The sequence below is a fragment of the Lolium rigidum genome, chromosome 2 (genome assembly GCF_022539505.1).
Source record: "Lolium rigidum isolate FL_2022 chromosome 2, APGP_CSIRO_Lrig_0.1, whole genome shotgun sequence".
Classification (NCBI taxonomy): Eukaryota; Viridiplantae; Streptophyta; class Magnoliopsida; order Poales; family Poaceae; genus Lolium; species Lolium rigidum.
The window spans coordinates 164,316,958-164,326,234 of record NC_061509.1 but is presented as its reverse complement, the minus strand read 5'-3'; the positions used below and the strand labels follow the sequence as shown (position 1 = coordinate 164,326,234).

Below are 9,277 nucleotides of genomic sequence, written 5' to 3'. Positions count from 1 at the left end.
AAACCGGAGAAACCAAAACACTATACGAGTTGACGGCCCACACTAACCGTGCGATAGATAGGTTTTTCCTTGGAAACTATATTGGTTGAGCTGGACAAAGGGCAAATCCAATACACCGACCTGGTCGGTGTGTACGGCATGCCGCACACCCCTGGTCGCGTATAGAGCCTGGCCATTTCGGCCTTTTTCCTTTTTTTCAGTTTTCTATTTATTCTTTCTCTTTTCTTTTTTTGTTTCTTTTTCCTGTTTTTTGTTTCATTTTTTCCTTTTCCTTTTTTAAATTTGTAAAACGTTCAAATTTAAAAAATGTTCAATTTTATGAACTGTTCAAACTTTGAAATTGGTCAAAACTAAAAAAAATCAAATTTTAAAAAATGTTCAAAGTTAAAAAATTGTTCGTATTTGAAAAATGTTCATATTGAAAAAATTTCAAATTTAAAATATGTTTATGTTCAAAAAAAATTCAAATTTTAAAGAAAATTGAATTTTTTAAAAAATGTTCAATCTAAAAAAATGTTCGAATTTGAAAAATGTTTAAAATTTGAAAAAAATTCAAAAAATTTATTTTTTTAAAAAATATTTTTTTAACAAGTCATGAAAATTAAAACTTTCCGATTTTAAAATAAACAGATTTAAAAATATGTTTCCTTTTGAAATAAGAAAAACAAAAACGAACTTACCTGATGGGCCATGGCCCACTGCAGAACAGCCGGATATGGGGGGGGGGGGGTGTGTGCGGCACACCCTGTCCGCATCGGCTCGGTCGGTGTATGGCACCGGGGGATGTTGTACACCGACCTGGTCGGCGTGTACGGGGCACCGCACACACCACCGACCAGGTCGGTTGGTTGGGCCGCGGCCCATTAAGTGGAGGTAAGTTGTTTTCTTTTTTTTTGCTGTTAATATCTCACTTTAAAAACAATACTTTGGAGAATAAAATTTCAAAATATTCAGATTCGAAATTTTTGAAATTATAAAAATATTCAGATTTTGATTTAATTTTTTTCGAAATATGAACATTTTTGGATATGGACATAATTTAAATTTGAACATTTTTTAAAATTTGTAAAATTTATTTTTTCCAAAATTAACATTCTTATTTATGAACATTTTTCGAATTTGAACATTTTTTCAAATTTAAACGCTTTATATATTTGAACGGATTTCAAATTTGAACGCTTTATAATTTGAACATTTTTTTATTTGAATATTTTTCAAATTTGAATAGATTTCAAATTTGAACGCTTTTTAGTTTGAACATTTTTTGTATTTGAACGGTTTTCAAATTGATCAGGTTTTAAATTTGAATTTTTTTAAAATTTTGAACTATTTTCAAATTTGAACATTTTCTGAATTTAAACTATTTTCAAATTTGAACAAAAATCAGAAAAGAAACAAAACAAAAAAAGAAAAAGAAACAAAAAAGAAACCGAAAATAAAAAAGAAAAAGGAAAAAAAAAGAAACAAAAAAGAGAAAACAGAAAAAAGAGGCGAACTGGGCTGACCAGGCCGGCCCATACCCCGCGCGGGGGGTGTGCGGCGCGCGGTAGCGGCCGACCTGGTCGGTGTATAGGATTTTCCTATGGCACCTCCCTGAACAAAGCGCTAGGAGACCTCTATTTCGCTTAACGTTTTGGATGCTCGGCCCGGCCCATTTATTTTTTCTTCTTCCTTCGCGACCACTTTCTTTGTTTTTTTGCTCTGTCCGCAGTCAGCTCATTGCATTTGTTCCGTTCTTTTCATCGCACCTAATTCTTTATTACTCCATTCACGCATCTTAGCCTAATCATTCCTCATTATTTTTGTTCTTTCTAGGTTTCTTTTATTAGGTGTTCAGACAATTTTCAAAATGAACATTTTTCAAATTTAAGCAATTTCTAAAATTGAACATTTTAAAATTTGAACATATTTAGAGTTTAACCAATTTTTGAACTTGAACAACTTCGAATTTAAGCTTTTTTGAATTTTTACATTTTAAAGTTGAACATATTTCAAACATAAAAATTTCTATATTTAAATTTATTCAAATTTAAACATTTTCAAAATCTTACAAAAAAAAGAAAACTAAAAAAGAAATGAAATGAAATGAAAAAGAATGAGAAAAGAGTTAGGAAAAAAACAAAGATACAGAAAAATGGAAAAGCCTGGCTCACACCACGGCGGTGTGCGACGCATTGCAAGAGCCCACGTGGTCGGCACATAGGATTTGGTGGAACCGTAGCCAGAAAAAAGTAGCAAGGTTGAAAATGGTCGGCCCACAAGGTTCATGTGGCGTGTAAGGGTAGGAAGTGTGCCAAAGAGCGCATCGCGTTAGGCGAGAGATGTTATATGCCGACTGGGCCAGCATGGACGGGTGCCGCACACCCCTCTGACCCGACGACTGTTAATTGGGCCGCGACCCATCAGGTAAACGTTCTTTTTTTTGCAGTTCTGTTATAAAGACTAACGTTTTGATGTATTCAAAATTTGTTCAAAGATTTTTGTATATCGATTCTAGAAATGTACGATTTTAATTTTTCAAAATTTGAAAATCGTTAAAAATTAAAATTTTGTTCAAAGTTCAAAAATCGTTCAAAATTTGAAATCTGAAAAAAAAATCAGAAATCATTCAAATTAGAAATTAATTCAAATTTCAAAAAAATCGTTCAAAACTCGAAACCGTTCATATTTCGAAATTCATTCCAATTTTCAAATTGTTCAAATATTGAATATGAACATTTTTATTTTAAACAGTGCTAGTAGTTTCTAGCGGTTTTCTTTTTTTTTTCCTTTTTTTCTTTCGTTTTTTTCATTCTTTGTGTTTTCCTTTTTTTCTGTTTTTCCTTTTTCTGTTTTGAAAATATTCTTCGAATTCAAGTAAATTTCAATTTCGAATCAATTTCAAATTCGAGCAGTTTTCATATTTGAGCAATTTTCAAATTTTAGCAAATTTCAAAATTCACGAAAATTATAACTTCGAGTAAATAAAAATTCGAGCAAATTATAAATTCAAACAAATTTCAATTCGATAAATTTTAAATTTGAGCAATTTTCAAATTTAAACATATTTAACCAAAAATCTCATAGCAAAAAAAATGAGCAAATTTTTTGAATTCAAACAATTTCCGTATTGAAACATTTATGTTAAAATTCAAATTTTGCTCAGTTTCTAAATTTGTTCACATTCAAAAAAAATAGAATCGATTTTTAATAAGGTTCGAATTTTTCCAAATTTCGTTCAGGGTCGTAATTTGTTTAAATTCAAAGAAATATGTTTATACAAATCGAGGAGACTGAGGTTCGAACTTGGATCTACAAAATTATCAAACTGAGCTGCGACCGCTCGGCTATATAATGAATTATATTGTCGGGAGGATGACCCCCGGTCACTGTTCAAAAAATCGTCCGATTCAACTCGTCCCTATTCAGTGATCACCGATTAGCCGATAAACTTATTTATCACCCGATTAACCTATTTATCGGCTGATTTCCCTATTAATCACTAAACGCCAACCGACCGAGTTGACAACGATAAGCGATTTCCTCAACATTGCCCCCGGTAGGTCAAGACTATGGCAGATACGCCATGATAAAGTGTTTGTAAACCGGATTAAAGGATAATCCGGATTATGAAGGCTTGGTGTAATAGTGTTGGATGATACAATCCGGTATACCAGGAGGGGTATGCCGGAGTGAGGGCAACCGGTGATATCTAAGCCGGAGGCACGCCCAAGAGTTAAAATATGAAGATACAAAAGAACAATAGTCCGGTTTATACCGGTTAAGTTACCGGGGATCCGACATAGTCTCAATAGTTGCATATCGGCACCCTGGTCCAAGATACCCTCAAGGACCAAAGGACATGAGGAGCTAAGCAGTTCAGCTTTAATCTAAGCTCTGAGACCAAAGAAGAAGATGACGTAAAAGGTACCGAAGGAGATCACCAGGCCATCGATTAATGAAAGGAGCCTCACCCTTGGAGCCAAAAAAGGTTTATAAAGTAGCTTAGATCAGCAAATATACCCCTAGGGTTCCTTCCTTTGTAAGACTCCTCTCCACTATATAAGGAGAGGAGAGGAGGGGTTCCCCTGTGCGGGAGGATCGAGTCTTGGGTAGTTACAGTAAGAGATAGACTAGTTGGCGTACATCTTCAACCTCTGGCCAGAGGTCAAGTTCTGTAGCTTCATGTTGACCTCGTGAATACATATATCGTGTGGGCTTGTCCCTTGAGCTCTATTGTATTCCCTCTCAACCTTCCCCTCCTCCGGATCCCCTTGCGCACATCCGGTCCCCAACTTAAACCATCATATGGTATCTGTTTGTTCACCCTAGTTATTCCAGCCTAGCAGACGTACTAATGGGCCGGCCCACCCGCAACCGCCTTCAGGCGATGCTGGCTCCAGCACGCTGCTGACCGGGGGGCGGATTAACACCCGCCAGCGTGGGTTCGTTTTTCGGGCAGGCCCATTAACGCAGGAGTTGGATTTTTCCGGTTTTCCCGGTTTTGCAAACTTTCGGGTCTTTTCCCGGCTCTAGCGGTTTCTCTGGTTTTTCTTTTTCTGGATTTTCTTTTTTCTGTTTCTTTCTTTCGGTTTTAATGTAAATTTGAAATTCGAGCAAATTTTGCTCAGATTCGAAAAACTGTTCGAATTCAAATTTTGCTTACATTTGAAAAATTGTTCGAATTCAAATTTTGCTTAGATTCAAAAAACTGTTGGAATTTAAATTTTGGTCAAATTCCCAAGTTGTTCAAAATTCAAATTTTGTGACTCCTGCAAGTGGCAGCGTTTGAACTCGGATCGCCCCAGACAAGGGTTGAAACCATTAGCAACAATCAGGCTCGTGTATGAATGTCAAAATAAAGGTACTAGTTATTTACTGTATGCGAACAAGCCAATGGGTCGGCCTACCCAGGATCGCCTGCTGGCGATGACTTCCTCGCGCGCGCTGCAGGGCGGGGTATAGGGAAACCCGCTGACCGGGAGATAGGTGCGCCCCTGTTAGGCGGTTTATAGGCAAATCCTAGGGTATCACTAGAAAAAGGGTTACCTTCGCGAAGGGCAGTGCCCTCGTCCGCGCTTGACGCGTGGCAGCGCGTGCGTCCACAAAACGAGCCAGCTTAAGTTGCCTCGCGCGTATGTTGCCGCGCGCGTACTCGTTCCGCGCTGCGCGCGTAAGTTGCCTCGCGCGTACGTCGCCGCGCGCGTACTCGTCCTGCGCCGCGCGCGTACTCGTCCCGGCCACGCACGTAACTCCCCCGCGCACGTATAGTGGCACACATGTGCGAGTACAAGTACAAAACAGCACACGAGCAGGTACAGTCACGCACAACACAGGAAGATAACTAACACACACGCGAAGATACAGTACACTCACGCACATGAGCAGTACATGCGTGCACACGAGCGAGATAAGTCACGCGACAACACACGAGTACGATGAACAACACACAGTACGAAGATACGATAGCCACGCACACGAAGGTGACGATACGTCCACACGAGCGTGATACGATCACGCACAACACACGAAGTACGATTGAACACACGAGCGACTACAAGTATAGCCACGCAGACGAGCGAGTACAAACGCGCATACGAGCGTGTATGGCCGTGAACACAAGCAAGTACATGTACATAAGTACGCGTTCGCGCACACGAGAAGGTACAGTCGCGCAGTAAGATACGTGCAGCACCACGCACATGGGCGAGTACAGTTAGCGAGTAAAGGGAAAAATTACACCAAATACACTAAAAAACAAGTACTTATCGTGTGAAACACGAAAGACAAGCTAGACACACCATGCAGTACAACCACAATATTATTGGAAGTACAAAAAAAAAGTATCTCCAAACCTATCAACATGGGATCTAGTTTTGAAGATCTCAACGCGGGGATCTCAAAAGTGAAAACGGTTCGTGATTTGGACTTACGGTTCTCGAGATATTTCATTTTGAAAAAACGAATCTACAAAAAAAGGGAAAAACTGACACAATCTAGCCTCTCCGTTGCTTTCTCTTTCCTCCCTCATCCTCACATTGCTTCCCCTTGCGACACGTGGCGAGCAGGGAGACCACTTCCCAGAGATTTTCTGGCACCACAGCGCGCCACTTGTCGCGTGCGGAGCGAGTTGCGTTCCCTTCACGAAGGTCGGCCTTTTTCTAGAGTTTTCCGCAAATCCTATTCTCCGCTTACTGCGGGCGCTATCTGGCGCTCCGCCAACGTCGATCTCTCTACTGGGCCGGCCCATTTTCTCATCTTCTTCTTTTCTCGTCACGAGCAGCAGCGATCGGTAAGAGCTTTTTCGATCTTGCGTTTTTCTTTTTCGGTTCTATGCTTCTTTCAACAAATTTTTCTCAGTCCGCGAATTCTGGCTTGACTTGATGGGTTTTCACGGTTTGACAGAAGGTCTTTTATATTTATAATCTAGGTTATCCGTTTATTTTTTGGAAGTTTTTTCATCTTTTTTATTTTCTTATTTCCTTTTCCGTATTCTGCACTACTTTTCTATGTTTTTTAGATCTTGAAAAAATTCAATTATAAAAATTTACTTTTAAGAAAATGTTCACTTTCTGAAAATGTTTAGTTTTTTCAAAATTTTGAATTCTGATAAATGTTAATTTTCTAAAAAAGTCATATTTTGAAACATGTTCAATTCAGAAAATTGTTCTATTTTTAAAACTGTTTAATTTTATGAAATTTGCTCATGTTTTGAAAAAGTTTTGTGAAAACAAAAAATTTGCACAAATTTCAAATTTGAACATTTTTCATATCCGAACAAATTTTGAATACAAACAATTTAAAAACATGAACAAATTTCAAATTTGAAAGTTTATTGCATCCGAACAAATTTTAAATATAAATAATTTAAAATCTGAACAAATTTCAAATTTATATTTTTTTAGATCCGAACAAAATTTTATATATTAGCATTTAAAAATCTGAACGAACTTCAAGTTGAACATTTTTTAGATCATTTTTTTCATATTTCAAAAGTTTTCAATTTTAAACATTTATTCAAACCATATAAAAAGAAAACAAAATATAAGAAAATAAAAATCAGCCAGATCTTAAGTAAAATCAGCAGCGCAAAGTAGTTAAGCATTAGCACTTAGCAGCGCGCGCGTACAATATGGGCCAAGCCCATCTTAGACCGCCACATCAGATTCCCTGAGCGGAGCCGACCGAGATCGCCGCTTAGGGCTTGTTTGGTAGTGGAGTATTAGTGGGGATTAGTGGGGTAATCCGCTAGCGGATTGGGTGAATCCCCACCCATCACCCTATCCCCACAAAACCCCATTTCCACTTATCCCAAATCCCCACTCCTAAAAACTACCATTTGGATTTTGTTGGCAGGGATTGGTGCACAACGGCAATGTCAATTAAATAAACAAGCATAAGGAAAGATTCAGTTTTTTGTGTCATAGGCCCACACAACACCTCTAAACTTTAACATACTTGAGTTTCAGTACATGTTAAAATTAACACTAGTACGGCTTGAAGGAGTACATCAGCTAGATCAAGTGATAAACTGTCTTCAAATAAATCATAGGCCACTCTGGACTTGAACTCTCGACATGGCAACATACTTGATGTACAGCATACATTAAAAATTGACAAGTCACACACTAACAAACTCTGAAGCTGCCTGAATCTTGAATTACAAAATTACTAATAGAAGCCGATGGGTATAACAGATCTGAAGTCAAATTATAGCCTGAAGCAGCCTGTAGAACATGCATCATCAGATCTGAATATGCAACTGACAAATTAGAAATAAAGGATAATCATATTCTATCTGAAGGCAATGCTGGAAGATGGTACAAAAATAAGCAACAACTGAGAAAAAGGCCATAACTCATGAAAGCATGGTACAAACCACTTCGGGTCTATATACTATTGTCCTATAATATATTGCAGCACGTGTATTGTTTTACATGAAAATACTGGGCAGTGGCTGTTTACACATAGCAACTTACAGGCTACAAATGCACACTCCAATGTACTACTCGTGGAATTTATTCAAGCTGGTGAGGATGATGCTCAGAATATCTCACTTCTTCCGTGACCATATATCCTTAGTTTACAATTTCTTTGACTAGTTGAGCATGGTAAGAAACAAAAGCAATTTATACCTAAGCTGTGCACCATGGTCACCTGCCAGTCAAGTTCATTTTCTTGACATATTTTAGCTAGATTTACTAATTGAGGTAACTATCAGGAAAGATTAGAAACGACAGGTGGAAAATACAATAAGATACATGATTTTGATCCTTGATGTCAGGAATGACAGCACAAGCAACATGGTGATAAAGAACTCAGGTCACAAGAGCATATAGTATTGATGTAAAATTTTGGAAAGTGAGCTGCATACGCATAAGAGCATATAGTACTGATGTAAAATTTTGGAAAGTGAGCTGCATACTCACAAGAGCATATAGTACTGATGTAAAATTTTGGAAAGTGAGCTGCATACTCACAAGAGCATATAGTAGTGATGCAACTCACACGAATTAGGAATAACTCAGATCACAGAGAGAGACGCGAGTGTATTTTTTGGTGTTGCATACTGCATGGAACTTGTCCTCTTTGCTCTCCTTATTATCAACAGAAGGAAACGGTCTAACAACTCAACTGACTAGCTCGCTGAATAGCTGACTAATTCCCACAGCTAGCCTAACTGAATTTAGAACATGCAAAGTCTAACAACTTAACTGACAGAACTACTAGTTGTTGCCGACAATAGGCTAAAACATGCGCCTAAACTGAAGATGCACAAGAATTATTCAACAGTTTTAACTCTTCAGAACTTCCGTGTAGATTCAGGCGAGACAAAAATGAAGTAACGGATAAATGTGAATACAAGTGAAATTCTAGGAAGGTTCAGTCACAGGGTATCATTAGGAACAACATATATATGAGAAATACGGTGATTACTTCCTCTGTATTTGCACACAAGCACAAGTAGTAGAGAGATGTAGATGGTGAAATGGACCGCAACAGCCTGACCGCCCGCGCCTATCCTCTCCCGCCTCCGATCAGTCGGACGCTACGATCCTAGCACGATTTCTACTGCCTCCCGGAGCTCGTCCAGACCTAGCACCAGAGAAGGAGAAAGAGAAAGGGGTTACCTGAGAGGATGCAGACTCGAGTACAAGACCGGCGGGAGGTGGCGTCGGCGGTCAGATACAAAGAACGGTAGCGATCTGATGTGGAGCGCTAGGCGGGATCCATCCTTGTGTGTGCCGGCAAGGTTCTCCGCCCCTCCTGCAGTTCTAGCCGCCGCTCCGCTCGCTGC

General features: G+C 38.6%; 1 long non-coding RNA gene across 1 annotated transcript; it reads right to left on the bottom strand.

Annotated features, from left to right (window-relative positions):
* Positions 1-7,437: 7,437 nt before the first annotated feature.
* On the bottom strand, positions 7,438-9,277 carry LOC124687620. Its single transcript, XR_006998259.1, has 2 exons — positions 9,111-9,277; positions 7,438-7,729 (listed from the first exon to the last, which is right to left on the bottom strand). It is a non-coding gene; the product is annotated as an uncharacterized LOC124687620 (long non-coding RNA).